The 23,417-nt window shown below is 37.6% G+C and overlaps 1 long non-coding RNA gene across 1 annotated transcript in view; it reads right to left on the bottom strand.

Moving 5' to 3' along the window:
* The window catches only part of LOC140713428 (uncharacterized), an 83,775-nt gene that overhangs the window by 42,837 nt on the left and 17,521 nt on the right, over positions 1–23,417 (bottom strand). The window lies entirely within an intron of this gene.

The following is a 23,417-nucleotide window of genomic DNA, read 5'->3' as shown; positions in this document are numbered from 1 at the left end:
CTAGAGCAAGCCACCTGGAGGCCCAATAATTGGCCTGCCTCAACCCACTAATGCTGGTCCTGTAGGGCCCAAAGACAGGCACACACAGCCCACTGCTGCCACCACTGGTGTCTGAAGACTGGCCTACCTGGTGTTCCAGTTCCCAGCAAAACTTCATCAAAACCTTCACTAACAACTACACCCTGAGTCATTGAGGAAATTACAGACATCACTGACCCTATTTACAGCCAAAGAAATAATACAGAGACTACACTATTAAATGCACCCAGAATCAAAGCTAAAGTGCAATACCCAACCAGCACCATAGATATGTCTTCAGGAAAATGTCCTTGTCTCCAAAAACAAATTTTTTAAAAAATGTATAAAGCAACTGTTACATCAGATGTGCAGGTATCAAAGTAAGGACATAGGAAGAAGAAAAAGCGAGGAAACATGACACTTCCAAAGGAACACAATAATTCTCCAGCAACAGATCCTAATCAAAAAGAAATTCATGAAATCTCAGAAGAAAGAATTCAAAACTTTGATGCTAAAGAAGCTCAGTGATATACAAGAGAACTCTGGAAAACAATACAGAGAAATCAGAAAGACAATTCAGAACACAAATGAGAAATTTACCATAGATAGATATAAAACAGAACCAAACAGAAATCCTGGAATAGAAGAATTAATTGAATGAAATACACAATGCATTTGCAAGTTTCAACAATAGGCTAGATCCAGCAAGAAAAAAAAAAATCAGAATGTGAAGACAGGTCTTTTGAAATAACCCAGTCAGCAAAACTAAAAATAAAAAAGGATAACTAAATCCCTTGTGACATATGAGAGCCCATAAAGTGACCAGATTTTCAAATTTCACCTAAAAAAGGTGAAACATAGGGCACAGAGCCACCTCTCTGCGCATACTCAGTAAACTGGTCAAAACCAGTCCACAGCCAGCAGTCATTTTTCAGAAAGGAATGCTTTGTAGACAAGGAGAACTGCCATGCCAGAACCATGAAAACAGAAGGAGTGGTGTCAGGTGGTCAAATGAAATAAGTGGAGATGTTTTCCTATCTTTTGTTCTGACAAGCTGGCTTTTGAGAAAATCTGGTAATAATAAGTAAGGGGAAGCCAAGAGTGGGATATCACCAATCTGTCTCACCGTGGCCAGAAACTTAAAGGTTTGGGGGTATTTTAGCCTAGTGGGTTGTATTAGTCCATTTTCACACTAATTTTATGCTAATAAAGACATACTGAAGACTTCACAATTTATAAAGGAAAGAGGTTTAATTGACTCACAGTTCAGCCTGGCTGAGGAGCCCTCAGGAAACTTACAATCATGGCAGAAGGAGAAGCAAACATGTCCTTCTTCACATGGCAGCAGCAAGAAGTGCCAAGCAAAAGGGGGAAAAGCCCCTTATAAAACCATCAGATCTTGTGAGAACTCACTCACTATCATGAGAACAGCGGTAACCACCTTCATGATTCAATTACCTCCAACTAGGCCCCTCCTACAATATGTGGGGATTATGGGAACTAGGATTCAAGATGAGATTTGGGTGGGGATATAGCCAAACCATATTAAGGGTCCATTAGTCTGTTGGGGGGGGGGTTGAACCTTTGTTTCAGTCCTCAAATGGAGTAAAGAACAAAAATTATATAGTCATCTCAATAATGCAGAAAAATGTGAAAAAATTAACTTCCCTTTATGATTAAAACTCTCAACAAACTACCCATAGAATGAACATACCTCAAAATAATAAGACCATATATGACAAACTCACAGATAACATCATACTGAATGGGGAAAAATGGAAAACGTTTTCTCTAAGAACTGGAACAAAAAAGGATGCCCACATTCAGCTCTGCAACTCAACATAGTACTGGAAATCCTAGCCAAAGCAATCAGGTGAGAGAAAGAAATAACCATCCAAATTGGAAAAGAGAAAGTCAAATTGCCTGTCTTTGCAAACCACATGATTTTCTATTTTTAAAAACCAAAAGATGTCACCAAAAAAACTCTTAGAACTGATGAAATACATTTAGTAAAGTTGTGGGACAAAAAATCAACATACAAAAAATTAATACCATTTCTATATACCAATAATGAAATTGGAAAAAAAATAAATCAAGAAGGTAGTTCATTTACAATAACTACCAAAAATACCTAGAAATAAATCAGAAATAATACAATCAAATAGAAAAACATTTTATCCTCATGGATAGGAAGAATCAGTATTGTTAAAATGGCCATACTGCCATAAGCAATTTACAATTCAATGCTATTCCTGTCAAACTCCCAATGACATTTTTCACAGAATTAGAAAAAAAACTATTCTAAAATTTACATGAAACCAAAAAAGAACCCAAATATCTAAAGTAATCCTAAGCAAAAAGAAAAAAGCTGAAGGCATCACACTATTTGACTTCAAACTATACTGAGGCTACAGTAACCAAAACAGCATGGTACTAATTCAAAAACAGACACATAGACCAAAGGGACAGAATAGAGAACCGGGAAATAAAGCCATACACCTATAACCATCTGATTTTTGACAAAGTTGATGAAAACAAGCAAAGGAGAAAGGACTCACTATTCAATAAATGGTGCTGGAATAACTGGCTAACCACATGCAGAAGCCTGAAACCAGACCCTTTCTTTTCACCATATACAAAAATCAATTGAAGATGGATGAAAGACTTAAATGTAAAACTAAAACTATAAAAACCTTGTAGAAAACCTAGGCAATACCATTCTGGACATAGACCCTGGTGAAGATTTCATGATGAAGACACCAAAACGAATTACAGCAAAAACAAAAATTGACAAGCAGGATCTAATTAAACTAAAGAACTTCTGCACAGCAAATGAAACTATCAACAGAGTAAACAGACAACCTACAGTATGGGAGAAAATATTTGCAAACTATTTGCATCCAATGAAGGTCTAAAATCCAGCATCTATAAGGAATTTAAACAAATTTACAAGAAGAAAACAACCCCATAAAAAGGTGGGCAAAGGACGTGAATAAATACTTTTTAAAAGAAGACATACACATGGCCAACATGCAAATGAAAAAAATGCTAACATCACCAATTATTAGAGAAATGCAAATCAAACCATAATGAGACACCATCTCAAATCAGTTAGAATGGCTATTGTTAAACATTCAAAAAATAACAGATGCTGGTGAGGCTGTGGAGAAAAGGAATACTAATACACTGTTGGTAGGAAGGTAAACTTGTTCATCCACTATTAAAAGCAGTTTGTAAATTTCTCAAAGGACTTAGAACTACCAGTCAATTCAGTAATCCCATATACAATTTGATACATACCCAAAGAAAATAAGTAATTCTACCACAAAGACACATGCATGTGCATGTTCATTGTAGCACTGTTCACAATAGCAAATACATGGAATCAACCTAAATGCCCAACAATGGTGGAATAAATAAAGAAAATGGGGTACATATACACCATGGAATACTATGCAACCATTAAAAAACAATATGAGATCATGTCCTTTGTAACAACATGGATGGAGCTGGAGGCCATTATCCTCAGCAAATTAACCACAGGAACAGGAAATGAAATAGTGCATGTTTTCACTTATAAGCAGGAGCTAAACATTCAGTACACATGAACACAAAGAAGGGAACATTAGACACTGTGGCCTACTTGAGATGTAGGGTTGTAGGAAGGAGAAAATTAAGGAACTACTATTGGTTTACTAAGCTCATTACCTGGGTGATGAAATTATCTTTATATCAAAATCCCTATGATATGCAATTTACCCGTATAAAAAACCCACACATGTACCTCCTGAACCTAAAACAAAAGTTGGAAAAATAAAATAAAATAAGTCATTAACTAGTTGAACAAATAAAACAGTGAAGATAGAAGAATACATGCTTAATACATGCACATATTTAAAGCCAATACATATTGGGTACTACAAGGTTACATCCAGAATTACTTCAGTATGTTGGCTAATGCCTTGCCCTCCACCAGAAACCAGAAGAAAGGGTGCAACTTACTATGTATTAATAATTAAGCACAGCCCAAGATCATAAACATTTAAACAGACTTTTTATTTTTATTTTTTTTTAAATTTATTTAATTTATTTATTATTATTAAACTTCAGAGAAATGCAAATCAAAACCACAATGAGATACCATCTCACACCAGTTAGAATGGCGATCATTAAAAAGTCAGGAAACAACAGGTGCTGGAGAGGATGTGGAGAAATAGGAACACTTTTACACTGTTGGTGGGATTGTAAACTAGTTCAACCATTATGGAAAACAGTATGGCGATTCCTCAAGGATCTAGAACTAGATGTACCATATAACCCAGCCATCCCATTACTGGGTATATACCCAAAGGATTATAAATTATGCTGCTATAAGGACACATGCACACGTATGTTTATTGCAGCACTATTCACAATAGCAAAGACTTGGAATCAACCCAAATGTCCATCAGTGACAGATTGGATTAAGAAAATGTGGCACATATACACCATGGAATACTATGCAGCCATAAAAAAGGATGAGTTTGTGTCCTTTGTAGGGACATGGATGCAGCTGGAAACCATCATTCTTAGCAAACTATCACAAGAACAGAAAACCAAACACCGCATGTAAACAGACTTTTTAAAAACATAGCCATGATCAATTTTTTCTTGTTTAAAGGAAATTTATATGAAAATGAAGGATTGTTTATTTAGGTGATAAAATTATAAATAATAAAATATTCAGATATGTTTTCAAAACTAAAGACAGTTATATATATGTAAATAAATGAGTATTTCTTCAATAAAAGAGATAAAAAATCTCCACAAGGAATACTACAAAATAAAATACTGGTAAAAGAAATTGAAGAGAACAGAAACAAATAGAAAGAAATTTTATGCTCATGTTATGAAAGAATTAATTTTGTTAAAATAATCCTACTGCCTAAAGGAATCTGCATATTCAATGTAACCTCTGTCAAACTATCAATGTCACTTTCATAGAAATAGAAAAAAAAATCCCAAAATTCATATGAAACCAAAAAAAGAGACAGAATAGCCAAAGCAATTCTGAGCAAAAAGAACAAACCTGGAGGCATCATACTACCTGATCTGTAAATCTATTATAAGGCTTTAATAACCAAAACAACATAGTATTAATATAAAAACAGACACATAAACCAATGTAACAAAATAGATAACCCAGAAATAAATGCACACATTTACAGACAACTGATCTTCAATGAAGTCCTTAAGAACATACATGAAGGAAAGTACTTTTAAATTAATAGTGCTCCATGTGATTAAAATGTGGAAGAATGAAACTGAACCCCACACTCTTACTATATACAAAAATCAACACAAGATTGATTAAAGACTTAAACATAACACCTGACACTAAAACTACTGAAAGAAAACATGGCGAAAACTATTCAGACACTGGCATAGGCAAACATTTTATAGCAAAGACCTCAAAACCACAGGAAATGAAAACAGAAATAGACAAATGAGACAATATTAAACTAAAAACTTTTGGTACAGGAAAAGAAACAGTCAACAGAGTGAAGGAACAACCTCCTGAATGGGAGTAAATATTTGCAAACTATTCATCCAACAACGGACTAATATCCAGAATATACGAGGAACTCAAACAACTCAACAGTAAAAATAATAATAATTAATAATAATAATCCCATTAAAAATAAACAAAAAACACGAAAAGACATTTCTCAAACTAAGACATATAGATGGCTGACAGGTGTATGAAAACATGTCCAACATTCCTAATCATCAGAGAAACGCAAATTTAAACCATTCTAATGGCTATTATTAAAAAATCAAAAATAACAGGTGTTGGTGAAGATATAGAGAAAAGACAACTCTTGTACACTTGATGGGAATGTAAACTGATACAGCCACTATGGAAAAATAGTACAGAGATTTTTTCAAAAAACTAAAAGTAGTACTACCATGTGATTCAGCAATCCCACTACTGGGTGTCTATCCAAGGGAAAAATAATCAATATAACAAAGGGATACATAAACTCTTATGTTTGTTGCAGAATTACTCACAATAACAAAGATAAGGAATCAACCTAAGTGCCCATCAATGGATGAATGGAAAAGGAAAATATGGTGTACATATACATGATGGAATAGCATTTGGACATTTTAAAAAAATGAAATTATGTCATTTGCAACAACACGCAACTAGAGATCATTAGGTTAAGTAAAATAAGCCAAGCACAGAAAGAAACATATTGCAGGCCAGGCGCGGTGGCTCACACCTGTAATCCCAGCACTGTGGGAGGCTGAGGCAGGCGGATCACAAAGTCAGGAGATCGAGACCATGCTGGCTAACGTGGTGAAACCCCATCTCTACTAAAAATACAAAAAAAAATTAGCCAGGTGTGGTGATGGGCACCTGTAGTCCCAGCTACCAGGAGGCTGAGGCAGGAGAATTGCATGAACCCAGGAGGCAGAGCTTGCAGTGAGCAGAGATCACGCCTCTGCACTCCAGCCTGGGTGACAACGTGAGACTCTGTCTCAAAAAAAAAAAAAAAAAAACCCAGAAACATATTGCGTGTTCTCACTCATATGTCAAGCCAAAAAAGTTTATTTCATAGAGGTAAAGAGTAGAATGATAGGTACCCGCCTGGAGAGGGTGTATAGTGGTGAGGGAGGGTAGATAAAGAGAGGTCAGTTAATAGGTACAAACATACAATTAGATAGAAAGAACAAGTTTTTGGGTTTGGTGGTGGTGGTGGTGGTGTTGTTTTTGACACAGTCTCACTCTGTCACCGAGGCTGAAGTGCAGTCATGAGATCTTGGCTCACTGCAACCTCCCACGTTCAAGCAATTCTCATGCCTCAGCCTCCAGAGTAGTAAATTTTTGCATTTTTAGTAGAGATGGGGTTTCACCATGTTGGCTAGGCTGGTCTCGAACTCCTGGTCTTCAGTGATCCACCTGCCTTGGCCTCCGAAAGTGCTGGGATTACAGGCGTGAGCCACTGTGCCCAGCCCATAAGGAATAACTTCTAATAAGTTCAGAAAGCAAAGTGGGGTGATTATAGTTAAAACTATGCATTACATTTTTCAAGATAGCTAAAAGAGAACACCTGAAATGCACCTGATATGGCTTGGATCTGTGTCGCCACCAAATCTCATGTCAAATTTTAATCTCCAGAGTTGAAGATGGAACTGGTGGGAGATGATGTGATCATGGGGGAAGTTTCCCATGAATGGTTTAGCACCATCTCCCTGGTGGTGTTCTTGTGGTAGTGAGTGAGTCCTCTTGAGATCTGATTGTTTAACACAAAAGTGTGTGGCAACTCCCCACTCTCTCTCTCTCTCGCTTCTGCTCCTGCCATGTAAGACATGTCTTCTTCCCCTTCACCTTTCACCGTGATTGGAAGCTTCCTGAGGCCTCCCTAGGAGCAGAAGCCACAATGTTTCCTGTATAGCCTGCAGAACTATAAGTCAATTAAATCTCCCTTCTTTATAAATTACCCAGTCTCAGGTATTTCTTTACAGCAATTTGAGAATGAACTAATACAGAAAATTGGTACTGAAGAGTGGGACATTGCTATAAAGATACCTGACAGTATGAAAGCAGCTTTGGAACTGGGCAATGGGAAGAGGTTGGAAGAGTATGGAGGGCTCAGAAGAAGACAGGAAGATGAGGGAAATAGTCAAACTTCCTGGAGACTTGTTGAATTGTTGTGACCAAAATGCTGGTAGTGATTTGTATAGAGACAGCTGGGCATCTGAGATCTCAGACAGAGATGAGAAACTTATTGGGAACTGAAGCAAAAGCACTTTTGTTATACCTTAGCAAAGAACATGGCTGCATTGTTCTCCTGATCAAGGGATCTATGGAACTTTGAAATTAAGAGTGATGATTTAAGGTATCTGGAGGAAGACATCTCCAAGCAGAAATGCATTCAAGATGTGGCCTGGCTATGGTCATATGCATGAGCAAAGAAATAACCTGAAGTTGGAACTTACACATTTAAAGGGAAGTAGAGCATATAAGTTTGGAAAATTTGCAACCTGTGGTAGAAAAGAAAAGCCGATTTTCAGGGAAAGAATTCAAGCAGCAATTTACATAAGTAAAAAGGAGCCAAGGGCTAGTAACCAAGACAATGGGGAAAGGCCTCAAAGGCATTTCAGAGATCTTTACAGCAGCCCCTTCATCACAGGCATAGAGGTTTAGGAGGACTGAATTATTTCCTGGGCCAGGCCCAGGAACTTGCTGCACTGTGCTGCCTCAGGACACCATCCCAGCCACTCCAGCTCCAGCCATAGCTCAAAGGAGCTCAGGTACAGCTCAGACTGCTGCTTCAGAGGAAACATGACGTAAGTCTTGGTGGCATCTATGTGGTCTTAAGCCTGTGGCTGCACAGAGTGAAAGCATTAAGGCTCGAGAGCCTCTGCCTAGATTTCAGAGGATGTATGGAAACACCTGGGTATCAAGGCAGAAGTCTGCTACAGGGTTGGAGTTCTCACTGAGAAACTCTACTAGGACAATGCAGAAGGAAAATGTAGGGTTGGAGCCCCCACACAGAGTCCCCTCTGGGGCACTGCCTAATGAAGCTGTCAGAAGAGGGCCACCACCCTCCAGATTCCAGAATAGTAGATTCACCAACAGCTTGTACCCTGTACCTGGAAATGCCACAGGCACTCAACACCAGCCCATGAAAGCAATGGAGGGGGATGAATCCTGCAAATTCACAGGAGTGAGTTGCCCAAGGCCTTGGAATCCCACCCATTGCACCTGTGTGCCCTGGATGTGAGACATGGAGTCAAAAAAAAAATATTTTGAAGATTTAAAATCTAATGACTGCCCTTATGGGGCATAGCTGAACAAAAGTCAGCAGAAACTTCTGCAGACTTAAATGTCCCTGTCTGACAGCCCTGAAGAGAGCAGTGGTTCTCCCAGCATGGAGTTTGAGCTCTGAGAATGGAGAGACTGCCTCGTCAAGTGGGTCGCTGACCCCCATTTAGCCTAACTGGGAGACACCTCCCAGCAGGGGCTGACTGACACCTCATACAGCTGGGTGCCCCTCTGAGATGAAGCTTCCAGAGGAAGGATCAGGCAGAAATATCTGCTGTTCTGCAGTCTCCTCTGGTGATACCCAGGCAAACAGAGTCTGGAGTGGACCTCCAGCAAACTTCAATAGACCTGCGGCTGAGGGACCTGACTGTTAGAAGGAAAACAAACAAACAGAAAAGAATAACATCGACATCAACATAAAGGACATCCACACCAAAACCCCATCTGTAGGTCACCATCATCAAAGACTAAAGGTAGATTAAACCACAGAGATGGAGAGAAACCAAAGCAGAAAAGCTGAAAATTCTAAAACCCAGAGCGCCTCTTCTCCAAAGGATTGCTGCTCCTCACAAGTAATGGAACAAAGCTGGATGAAGAATGACTTTGATGAGTTGACAGAAGTAGGCTTCAGAAGGTCAGTAATAACAAACTTCTCTGAGCTAAAGAAAGATGCTCAAATCCATCACAAGGAAGCTAAAAACCTTGAAAAAAGATTAGACGAATGGCTAACTAGAATAAACAGTGTAGAGAAGACCTTAAATGACCTGATGGAGCTGAAAACCATGGCACAAGAACTACATGACACATGCACAAGCTTCAGTAGCTGATTCGATTGAGTGGAAGAAAGGGTATCCGTGAATGAAGATCAAATTAATGAAATGAAGTGAGAGAGAAGTTTAGAGAAAAAAGAGTAAAAAGAAATGAACCAAGCCTCCAAGAAATATGGGACTATGTGAAAAGACCAAATCTACGTCTAATTGGTGTACCTGAAAGTGATGAAGAGAATGGAACCAAGTTGGAAAACACTCTGCAGGATATTATCCAGGAGAACTTCCCCAACCTAGCAAGGCAGGCCAACACTCAAATTCAGGAAATACAGAGAACACCACAAAGATACTCCTCGAGAAGAGCAACCCCAATGGTCAGATTCACCAAGGTTGAAATGAAGGAAAAAATGTTAAGGGCAGCCAGAGAGAAAGGTTGGGTTACTCACAAAGGGAAGCATATTAGACTAACAGCAGATCTCTCAGTAGAAATTCTAGAAGCCAGAAGAGAGTGGGGGCCAATATTCAACATTCTTAAAGAAAAGAATTTTCAACCCTAATTTCATATCCAGTTAAACTAAGCTTCACAAGAGGAGGAAAAATAAAATCCTTTACCAACAAGCAAATGCTGATTTTGTCACCACCAGACCTGCCTTACAAGAGCTCCTGAAGAAGCACTAAACATGGAAAGGAACAACTGGTACCAGCCACTGAAAAAACATGCCAAACTGTAAAGACCTTCGATGCTAGGAAGAAACTCATCAAGTAACTGGCAAAATAACCAGCTAACATCATAATGACAGGATCAAGTTCACATATAACTATATTAATCTTAAATGTAAATGGGCTAAATGCCCCAGTTAAAAGACACGGACTGGTAAATTGGATAAAGAGTCAAGATCCATCAGTGTACTGTATACAGGAGCATTTCACATGCAGAGACACACATAGGCTCAAAATAAAGGGGTGTGGATGCAGGAAGACCTACCAAGCAAATGGAAAACAAAAAACAAAGCAGGGGTTGCAATCCTAGTCTCTGATAAAACAGACTTTAAACCAACAAAGATCAAAAGAGACAAAGAAGACCATTCCATAATGGTAAAGGGATAAATTCAACAAGAAAAGTTAACTATCCTAAATATGTATGCACCCAATACAGGCACCAAGACTCATAAACAAGTCCTTAGAGACTTACAAAGAGACTTAAATTTCCACACAATAATAATGGAAGGCTTTAACACCCCACTGTCAATATTAGACAGATCAACGAGACAGAAGGTTAACAAGGATATCCAGGACTTGAACTCAGCTCTGGACCAAGCGGACCTAATAGACTTCTAAAGAACTCTCCACAGAATATACATTCTTCTCAGTATCACATCACACTTATTCCAAAATTGACCACATAGTTGGAAGTAAAACACTCCTCAGAAAATGTAAAAAAAATAGAAATCACAACAAACTGTCTCTCAGACCACAGGGCAATCAAATTAGAACTCAGGATTAAGAATCTCACTCAAAACCGCACAACTACATGGAAACTGAACAACCTGCTCCTGAATGACCACTGGGTAGATAACGAAATGAAGGAAGAAATAAAGATGTTCTTTGAAATCAATGAGAACAAAGACACAATGTACCAGACTCTCTGGGACACAATTAAGCAGTGTGTAGAGGGAAATTTATAGCACTGAATGCCCACAAGAGAAAGCAGGAAAGATCTAAAATTGACACCCTAACATCACAATTAAAAGAACTAGAGAAGCAAGAGCAAACAAATTCAAAAGCTAGCAAAAGGCAAGAAATAACTAAGATGAGAGCAGAACTGAAGAAGACAGAGACACAAAAAAAAACCTTCAAAAAAATCAGTGAATCCAGGAGCTGGTTTTTTGAAAAGATCAACAAAATTGATAGACCACTAGCAAGACTAATAAAGAAGAAAAGAGAGAAGAATCAAATAGATAGATGCAATAAAAAATGATAAAGGGGATATCACCACTTATTCCACAGCAATACAAACTACCATCAGACAATACTACAAACACCTCTATACAAATAAACTAGAAAATCTAGAAGAAATGGATAAATTCCTGGACGTATACACTCTCCCAAGACTAAACCAGGAAGAAGTTGACTCCCTTGATAGATCAATAACAGGCTCTGAAATTGAGGCAATAATTAATAGCCTACCAACCAAAAAAAGTCCAGGACCAGATGGATTCACAGCCAAATTCTACCAGAAGTACAAAGAGGAGCTGGTACCATTCCTTCTGAAACCATTCCAATCAATAGAAAAAGAGGGAATCCTCCCTAACTCATTTTATGAGGCCAGCATCATCCTGATACCAAAGCCTGGCAGAGACACAACAAAAAAAGAGAAATTTAGACCAATATCCCTGATGAACATTGATGTGAAAATCCTCAATAAAATACTGGCAAACTGAATCCAGGAGCACATCAAAAAGCTTATCCACCACTATCAAGTCAGCTTCATCCCTGGGATGCAAGCCTGGTTCAACATATGCAAGTCAATATACATAATCCATCACATAAACAGAATCAAAGACAAAAACCACATGATTATCTCAATAGATGCAGAAAAGACCTTCGACAAAATTCAACATCTCTTCATGCTAAAAACTCAATAAACTAGGTATTGATGGAACTTATCTCAAAATAATAAGAGTTATTTATGACAAACCCACAGCCAATATCATACTGAATGAGCAAAACCTGGAAGCATTCCCTTTGAAAACTGACACAAGACAAGGATGCCCTCTCTCACCGCTCCTATTCAACATAGTGCTGGAAGTTCTGGCCAAGGCAGTCAGGCAAGAGAAAGACATAAAGGGTATTCAATTAGGAAAAGAGGAAGTCAAAATGTCCCTGTTTGCAGATGACATGATTGTACATTTAGAAAACCCATCATCTCAGCCCAAAATCTCCTTAAGCTGATAAGCAACTTCAGCAAAGTCTCAGCATACAAAATCAATATGCAAAAATTACAAGCATTCCTATACACCAATATTAGACAAACAGAGAGCCAAATCATGAATGCTTCAAAGAGAATAAAATACTTAGGAATCCAACTTACAAAGGATGTGAAGGATCTCTTCAAGGAGAACTACAAACCACTGCTCAAAGAAATAAAAGAGTACACAAACAAATGGAAGAATATTCCATGCTCATGGATAGGAAGAATCAATATCGTGAAAATGGGCATACTGCCCAAGGTAATTCATAGATGTAATGCCATCCCCATCAAGCTAACAATGACTTTCTTCACAGAATTGGAAAAAAAAAATACTTTAAAGTTTATATAGAACCTAAAAGGAGCCTGCATTGCCAGGACAATCCTAAGCAAAAAGAACAAAGCTGTAGGCATCATGCTATCTGACTTCAAACTATACTACAAGTCTACAGTAACCAAAACAGCATGGTACTGGTACAAAAACAGAGATTTAGACCAATGGAACAGAACAGAGGCCTCAGAAATAACACCACACATCTACAGCTATCTGATCTTTGACAAACCTGACAAAAACAAGAAATTGGGAAAGGATTCCCTATTTAATAAATGATGCTGGGAAAACTGGCTAGTGATATGTAGAAAGCTGAAACTGGATCCCTTCCTTACACCTTATACAAAAATTAATTCAAGATGGATTAAAGACTTAAATGTTAGACCTAAAACCATAAAAACCCTAGAAGAAAATCTAGCCAATACCATTCAGGAGATAGGCATGGGCAAGGACTTCACGACTAAAACACCAAAAACAATGGCAACAAAAGCCAAAACAGACAAGTGGGATCTAATTAAACTAAAGAGCTTCTGCACAGCAAAAGAAACTACCATCAGAGTGAACAGGCAACCTACAGAATGGGAGAAAATTTTTGCAATCTACCCATCTGACAAAGGGCTAATATCCAGAATCTACAAAAAACTTAAACAAATTTACAAGAAAAAAACAACCCCATCAAAAAGTTGGCAAAGGATATGAACAGACACTTTTCAAAAGAAGAAATGTATGCAGCCAACAGACACATGAAAAAATGCTCATCATCACTGGTCATCAGAGAAATGCAAATCAAAACCACAATGAGATACCATCTCACACCAGTTAGAATGACGATCATTAAAGAGTCAGGAAAAAACAGTTGCTGGAGAGAAAGTGGAGAAATAGGAATGCTTTTACACTATTGGAGGGAGTGTAAATTATTTCAACCATTGTGGAAGACAGGGTGGTGATTCCTCAAGAATCTAGAACTAGAAATACCATTTGACCCAGCTATTCCATTACTGGGTATATACCCAAAGTCATGCTACTATAAAGAAACATGCACATGTATGTTTATTGTGACACTATTCACAATAGCAAAGACTTGCAACCAACCCAAATGTCCATCAATGATAGACTGGATAAAGAAAATGTGGCACATATACACCATGGAATACTATGCAGCCATAAAAAAGAATGAGTTCATGTCCTTTGCAGGGACATGGATGAGGCTGGAAACCATCATCCTGAGCAAACTATCACAAGGACAGAAAAGCAAACACCGCTTGTTCTCACTCATAGGTGGAAATTGAACAATGAGAACACTTGGACACAGGGCGGGGAAAATCACACACTGGGGCCTGTTGTGGGGTGGGGGCAGCAGGGAGGGATAGCATTAGGAGAAATACCTAATGTAAATGACGAGTTAATGGGTGCAGCACACCAACATGGCACTCGTATACATATGCAACAAACCTGCATTTGTGCACATGTACCCTAGAACTTAAAGTATAATTAAAAAAATAAAAAATAAAAATAAAAAAAGAAAATACGCAGTCAGAGGAGATATTAGGTTGGTGCAAAAGTAATTGCGGCATCCTTATAGAATATACAAAATAGCCTCAAAAGGACAAATCTAAGAGTTATTGGCCTTAAAGAGGGGGTAGAGAAACAGCTAGGGGAAGAAAGTTTATTCAAAGGGATAATAACAGAGAACTTCCCAAAACTAGAGAAAGATATCATCATTCAAGTACAAGAAGATTATAGAACACCAAGCAGATTTAATCCAAAGAAGACTACCTCAAGGCATTTAATAATGAAGATAAAGGATGCAAAAAGTATCAAGAGGAAAAAAAAAACAACATACAATGGAGCTCTAATACATCTGGCAGTAGACTTTTCAGTGGAAAAGGCTAGGAGAGAGCAGCATAACATATTTGAAGTAAAAAAAAATAAAAAATTACCCTACAGTAGAATATCTGGTGAAAATATCCTTCAAACATGAAGAAGAAATAAAGACTTTCCCAGCAAACAATAGCTGAGGGATTTCATCAACAGCAGACCTGTACTACAAGAAATGCTAAAGCAAGTACTTCAAGCAGAAATAAAAAGATATACATGAGCACTAAACAATCACCTGAAGGTACTAAACTCACTGGAAAATACACAGAAAAACACAGAATATTATAACACTGTAACAATGGTGTGTAAACTACTCATACCTTAGTAGGAAAACAAAATGATGAACCAATGAAAAATAATAACTGCAACAACTTTTCAAGACATAGACAATACAATAAAGTATAAATAAAAACATCAAAAAATTAAAAAGCAGGGAAGATGAAGCTAAACTGTTTATTAGTTTTATTTTTGTTTGTTTATTTGTTTATGAAAACAGCATTAAAATTATTATGAGTTTAAAATAATGGGTAATTGCAAGCCTCATGGCAACCTCAAACCAAAAAACATATGATAGATATACAAAAAAAGCAAGAGAATGAATTATATCACCAGAGATAATCACCTTCATTAAAAGGAAGACAGGAAGACAGAAAATAAGGAAGAGAGGACCACAAAACAACCAGAAAACAAATAACATAATGGCAAGAGCAAGGCCTTACTTATCAATAATAACATTGAATGTAGTGGACTAAACTCTCCAATCAAAAGGCGTAGGCTGACTGAATGTATGAAAGAACAAGACCCATTGATCTGTTTCTGCCAAGAAACACACCTTACCTATAAAAACACACATAGATTGAAAGCAAAGAGATGGAAAAATATTCCATGCCAATGGAAACCCAAAAACACCAGGAGTCACTATATTTATATCAGACAAAATAGATTTCAAAACAAAAACCGCAAGAGACAAAGTGTCACTATATAGCGATAAAGAGGTCAATTTGGAAAGTGGATTATAACAATATTAAATATACATGCATCCAACACTGGAGCACCCAGATATATAAAGCAAATATTATTAGAGCTAAAGAGAGAAATAGACTCCAATACAATAATAGCTGAAGACTTCAATACCCCAATATGCCTGATGAATATTGATGCAAAAATCCTGAACAAAATGCTAGCAAATCAAATTCAACAACACATTTTTAAAAATTCATTCATCATGACTAAGTAGGATTTGTCACAGGGATACAAGGATGGTTCAACGTATCAAATCAATCCAATGTGGTACATCATATTAACAAAATGAAGAACAAAAACCATATAATCATTTCAACTGATGATGAGAAAGCATTTGATAAAATTCAACATCCCTTCATCATAAAAATATTAAAAAATATATAGAAGGAGCATACCACAACATAACAAAATCCATATATGACAGACCTACAAGTATCATACTGAATGGGTAAAAACTCAAAGGCTTTCCTTTAAGACCTAGAACATTACAAAGGTGGCCACTTTCACCACTGTTATTCAACATAGTACTGGTAGTCCTAGCTAGAGCAAACAAGAGGAAAATATAAAGGTCATCCAAATTGGAAAGAAAGAAGTCAAATTATCCTTGTTTGCAGATTATATAATCTTATATTTGGAAAAATCAAATGACTCCACCAAAAAAACTATTACAGCTGATAAACAATTTCAGTAAAGTTGCAGGATACAAGATCAACATTTAAAAAATCAGTAGCATTTCTATATGCCATCAACAGTAAACAATATGAAAAAGAAATAAAAAACAGAATCCCATTTACAACAGTCACAAATAAAATTAAATAACTAGTAATTAACCAAAGAAATGACAGATATCTGCAAAGAAAACTGTTAAACACTGATGAAATAAATTGAAAAGGACACAAAAAATGGAAAGATAGTCCATGCTTGTGGATTAGAAGAATCAATACTGTTAAAAGGTCCGTACTACTCAAAGCAGTTTACAGATCCAGTGCAATCGCCATCAAAATACCAATGACATTCTTCACAGAAATAGAAAACAGAATCCTAAAACTTATATGGAACCAGAAAAGAGCCCAAGTAGCCAAAACTCTCATAGGCAAAAAGAACAAAACTGGAAGAATCACATTACTTGACTTCAAATTATACTACACAGTTATAGCGAACAAAACAGCATGATACTGGCATAAAAATGTACGCATACACCAATGGAACAGAAAAGAGAACCCATAAACAAATCCACACACCTACAGTAAACTCATTTTTGACAAAGGTGCAAAGAACATACACCGGGGAAAAGACAGTCTCTTCAACAAATCATGCTGGGAAATCTGGATTTCCATAAGCAGAAGAATGAAACTGACCCTTTTATCTATATATACAAAGATAAAATCAAAATGGATCAGAGACTTAAATCTAAGACCTCAAACTGCTAAATCACTACAAGAAAACATTAGAGGAAGTCTCCAGAACATGGATCTGGACAAAAATTTCTTGAGCAATACCCCACAAGCATAGGCAACCAAAGAAAAATGGGCAAATGGGATCACCTCAAGTTAAAAAGCTTCTGTGCAGCAGATGATACAATAAACAAAGTGAAGAGACAACCCACAGAATGGGAGAAAATATTTGCAAACTATCCCTCTGACAAGGGATTAATAATCAGAATACATAAGGAGTTCAAACAACTCTATACGAAAATATCTAATAATCCAGTTTTTAAAATGGGCAAAAGATTTGAATAGACATTTCTCAAGTGAAGACATACAAATGGCAAACAAACATATGAAAAGTTATTCGGCATTGTTAGTCATCAGAGAAATGCAAATCAAAACTACAATGATATATCATTTCACCACAGTTCAAATGGCTTTTATCCAAAAGACAGGCAATAACAAATGCTGGTGAGGATGTGGAGAAAAGGGAACCCTCGTACACTGTTGGTGGGAATGTAAGTTAGTACAAGCACTGTGGAGAACAGTGTGGAGGTTCCTCAAAAATAGAATTACCATATGATCCAGCAGTCCCACTGCTGGGTATATACCCCAAAGAAAGGAAATCAGTATATCAAAGAGATTCTGCGCTCCCATGTTTGTTGCAGTAATGTTCACAATAGCCAAGATTTGGAAGCAACCTAACCATCCATCGGCAGATGAATGGATAAAGAAAATGTGGTACATAGACACAATGAAGTACTATTTGGCCGTAAAAAAGGATGAGGCCCTGTCATTTGCGACAATGTTAACGGAACTGCAGAACATCATGTTAAGTGAAATAATCCAGTGATGATGAGTTTTTTTCATACAGAAAGACAAATGTCACTCACATGTTCTCATTTATTTGTGTGATATAAACATCAAAACAATTGAACTAATTGAGATAAAGAGTAGAAGGATGGTTATTAGAGGTTGAGAAAGGCAGTAGAGGGTTGGAGGGGAAGTGAAGATGGTTAATCAGTATAAAAAAATAGTTAGAATTAATGAATAAAACCTAGCATTTGCTAGCACAACAGGGCGACTACAATCAATATTTTAATCATACATTTTAAAATAACTAAAAGAATATAATTGGGTTGTTTGTAATACAAAGGACAAGTGTTTGAGGGGGTGCATACCCCATTCTCTATCATGTAATTATTATACATTGCATGCCTGTATCAAAACATCTCCTGTACCCCATAAATATATACACCTACTATGTACCCATAAAAATTAAAAAATTTTAAAAGGAAATAAAACATTTGCTCTTATTTTGTTTTTCATCAATATTGTTAAAAATATCTCTAATACTGATAATCTATTTTTACTTCATTATTTTCTACATAAATAGTCATCTTGTATAACACTTCACGTCTTTTCTTCTATTGTTATGCCTTCTATTTCCTTTTCTTATTGTAGTGCCCTGCCTAGTGTCATCCATACCGTGAAGAATAGAATGCTAACAATGGCATCACTTTCTTATTCTCAGACACGAAGGAAAAGCTTTCAAACATGAGTAGTTTTTTCCTAGATGAAGTAATTATTCTATTTCAATTTTGCTAAGGCTTTTTAATCACAAATTGATGATAAAAATTATCAAAGTCTTTTCTGAATCTGTGGCTGTCATGTTTTTTTTTTTCAAGAAAAAATAATATTTTTATTCTACTCTTTTTTATACTTTAAGTTCTGGGGTACATGTGCAGAACGTGCAGTTTTTTTACATAGGTAAACACGTGCCATAGTGGTTTGCTGCACCCATCAACCTGTCATCTACATTAGATATTTCTCCTAATGCTATCCCTTCCCTGACAGGCCCCTGGTATGTGATGTTCCCTTCCCTGTGTCCATGTGATCCCATCATTCAACACTCATTTATGAGTGAGAACATGCAGCGTTTGGTTTTCTGTTCTTGTGTTAGCTTGCTCAGAATGATGGCTTCCAGCCTCATCCATGTCGCTGCAAAGGACATGAACTCATCCTTTTTTATGGCTACATAGTATTCCATGGTGTATATGTGCCACATTTTCTTTATCCAGTCTATCATTCATGGGCATTTGGGTTGGTTCCAAGTCTCTGCTGTTGTGAATACCACCACAATAAACATATGTGTGCAAGTGTCTTTATAGTAGAATGATTTATAATCTTTTGGGTATATACCCAGTAATGGAATAGCTGGGTCAAATGGTATTTCTAGTTCTAGATCCTTGAGGAATCACCACACTGTCTTCCATAATGGTTGAACTAATTTATACTCCTACCAATAGTGTAAAAGCGTTCCTATTTCTCCACATCCTCTCCAGCATCTGTTGTTTCCTGACTTTTTAATGATCGCCGATCTAACTGGCATGAGATGGTATCTCATTGTGGTTTTGATTTGCATTTCTCTAACAACCAGTGATGATGAGCTTTTTATCATGTTTGTTGGCTGCATAAATGTCTTCTTTTGAGAAATGTCTGCTTATATCCTTTGCTCACTTTTTGATGGAGTTGTTTGTTTCTTGTAAATTTGTTTAAGTTTTTTGTAGATTCTGGATATTAGCCCTTTGTCAGATGGATAGATTGCAAAAGTTTTCTCCCATTCTGTAGGTTGCCCCTCCACTCTGATTATAATTTCTTTTGCTGTGCAGAAATTCTTTAGTTTAATTAGATCCCATTTGCCAAATTTAGCTTTTGTTGCTGTTGCTTTTGGTGTTCTAGTAATGAAGTCTTTGCCCATGCCTATGTCCTGAATAGTATTGCCTAGGTTGTCTTCTAAACAAATTTCTCTCAGAGCCCCATACTTGACACACAGAGCAAGGGGCCTGTTTCCCAAATAACATTATTCATGGTCCTTAAGTTCTGCCTATGATTCAGTATGGAATTCTAAACAGTGCATTTGTTCAGAATTCTATGTAAATAGTGTATTGCATTTAAGACCCCCAATGACATGTCATTTGACTTCTTTAAGGATAAATTTTACCATGAGTGAACTTCCTATTTCTCCTAAATTGGGACAAAACTGAAATGTCAGGTGTGTTACATATAACACTACACTGCTTGTGACAAAAATGATTAATTGTAAATTCTATCCTTTTTTTTTTTTTTTTTTTTTTTGAGACGGAGTCTCGCTCTGTTGCCCAGACTGGAGTGCAGTGTCGTGATCTCGGCTCACTGCAAGCTCCGCCTCCCGGGTTCATGCCATTCTCCTGCCTCAGTCTCCCCAGTAGCTGGGACTACAGGTGCCTGCCACCACACCTGGCTAATTTTTTGCATTTTTTAGTAGAGATGGGGTTTCACCATGCTAGCCAGGATGGTCTCAATCTTCTGACCTTGTGGTCCCACCGCTTCAGCCTCCTGGGATTACAGGTGTGAGCCACTGCACCCGGCCTCTATTTTATACTTTATACTTCCTTGAGTTCTGTGATTCTTATTGCTTTAAAAACCTTGCAGGGTCCCTGGAACTAAACACTATACTAAATACTAAATAAATCAAGTAAAATATATTGATTCCAGTTAAGGTCATGAGGCTTCTAAGAAGGATAGCTCCTCTGCCTGTGCTGACACTTGGGATTTCTATGTGAAGACCAATGAGGACTATGCTCACCAAATAGAAATGCCTGGTGTAACTCTACTGGCATTGTGAATTTTTCATGTATGATGTTCTAAATAATTGCATACATTTAGTCATTATTTTTGGTTTTCTGTAATTGTACACATTTCAAATAGTCTTTTACTTTGAAACAAAGCAATAGTATAGTCTGTAATTATTCATTTCCATATATTAAATCTTAGTTTTGTTTCTGTTGCCTGTTGCTTCCACTGGCTTTCATGCTTGGTACCTTGTTTCCTTTTGTGTTGGTCATTATTTTTCACTGTGTGTTGGTTATTGATTTTGAATAATTACCACTAGGAATCATTGACATTAGGTCATTGATTGATTTAAACAATTACCAGTAGAAATCATTGACATGACAGACATCAGGACAGATATCTGTTCTGATGGACATGAGGTTGTTTGCTTATTCAGTTCACCCTGATTCGGTCCACCTGTCCCTGACCATGTTATATTCAAATTCAAGCACTGAGCTTCTCAAGCTCTCCAGGACTGCTAACCTGTGCCAGCCCTGGTTACTTCAGGTTTTCCCTTATCCTGAGGATACATGTGAGGTGTATCAATCAGACTTCTTACCTGGATATGCCATAGGCTTTGACTTGTGGCCCTCTCATCCCAAAAGAACACTAAAGCCACAGCTCAGGTTAATAACAATCTTCTGACTTGTCAAATTCTCTCTCGGCAAAAGTATTTTTGAGTATTGGGCCTACTTTTCTAGGTTATCACACTTTCTGGTAAGACAATTCCTTATTATCCTGTAAGTGCTAATGTGAAATTTAAGATATATTTAACATTTTATCATGTTTTAATTGTACTTACCATGGCACTGATTAAAATGGCCAATTCTGCCATGGTTGGAACAGAAACCTCAAAAGTAAATTACATGCATGTGAGTGAAGATTAGACTCATAGAGCTGTTACACAGGTAACACCACATTCAACATGAACCGTGCTCACCTTCAGCAGCCGGTGTTCAGATGTTATGTTCCCAGTGAGACCTGCAGTGACTCCTCCCTGCCCCTGGCACATCAACCTTCCACATGCTCTTCCACTTTTTCTTTCTCCATAGCACTCATCCCCTTCTAATACTAGGTATCACTTACTTGTTAGTTTTATTGTCTGACTCCTATGTTAGCAGATAGATTCCATCATGACAGACATCTGTGGCTATTAGTCACTTATATCCTCATCTAGGGCAGTGCCTATAAGAGTCACCAAATAGGCCGGCTGCAGTGGATCACACCTGTAATCTCAGCACTTTGGGAGGCTGAGGTGGGCGGATCACGAGGTCACCAGATCGAGACCATCCTAGCTAACATGGTGACATCCTGTCTCTACTAAAAAATACAAAAAATTAGCTGGGCGCAGCGGCGTACGCCTGTAGTCCCAGCTATTCGGGAGGCTGAGGCAGGAAAATGGCATGAACCAGCAGGCAGAGCTTGCAGTGAGCCGAGATCACGTCCCTACACTCCAGCCTGGGCGATAGAGCTAGATTCCATCTCAAAAAAAAATTGAAAAAATAAAATAAGAATCATCAAATATGATTTTATTTATTTATTTATTTATTTTTGAGACAGTTTTGCTCTTGTTGCCCAGGCTGGAGTGCAATGGAGCCATCTTGGCTCACCACAACCTCTACCTCCCAGGTTCAAGCAATTCTTGTGCCTCAGCCTCCTGAGTACTGGGATTATAGGCGCCCGTCGCCATGCACTGCTAATTTTTTTTTTTTTTTTTTTTTTGTATCATTAGTAGAGACAGGGTTTCTCCATGTTCGTCAGGCTGGTCTTGAACTCCCGACCTCAGGTGATCCGGCTGCCTTGGCCTCCCAAAGTTCTGGGACTACAGGCATGAGCCACTGTGCCTGGCCTCAAATATAGTTTTTGAATGTACAAAATAAAAAATATATGAATGAAATGATTGATACACTATGGTTCTATTGACAGAATGTTGGGATTGTTGTCTGAAACACTAAAGAGGGGACAGGAAAGAAAAATAAATCTGGTAGTGGTCAGCATACAGAGGCTGATTAAGCCTCTCCAGGGGCAGACATAATTTCAGGGGAGAGGCAGTCTAGTCCCCTTGAGTTTCCTGAGTAGGATGAGGATCTGACCATGAATGAGTCACTCTGAAAGGTTGTTTCTCAGAGCCACAATGTCACACTATAAGCTAGATTCTCCTCTTGGAAGTTATTGCCTGATTTTTTTTCCACTCAGTCTCTAAGGAGTTCAGAAACCCTTCTCATTCACACAGAAGTCACTTGTTTTGATCTGACAGATAAATTCATAGGCTAGTCAGGGGCATCTAACAGGTTCTTCTCTGGGACCCCTATAACCATGCTGGAGACAGAGAATAGAAACACAGACCAGATTGTTGTGGGTCTACCAAGCTCATTCTCAGCAGGCAACCTTTCTGGAAGAAGAACATCTCCAGCAATTTTACTATGGTTCCTTTGTCATTTTCTCTCACAATGTACTCAGTAACAACTATAGCTATCAGGCATGTATCTCAGGATAAGCTGATGTTGAAAATGGCCACAGTCTGAAGGGTTTTTTT

The sequence above is a fragment of the Chlorocebus sabaeus genome, chromosome 1, assembly GCF_047675955.1.
Source record: "Chlorocebus sabaeus isolate Y175 chromosome 1, mChlSab1.0.hap1, whole genome shotgun sequence".
Classification (NCBI taxonomy): Eukaryota; Metazoa; Chordata; class Mammalia; order Primates; family Cercopithecidae; genus Chlorocebus; species Chlorocebus sabaeus.
This window is presented reverse-complemented; position numbering and strand designations above follow the sequence as displayed.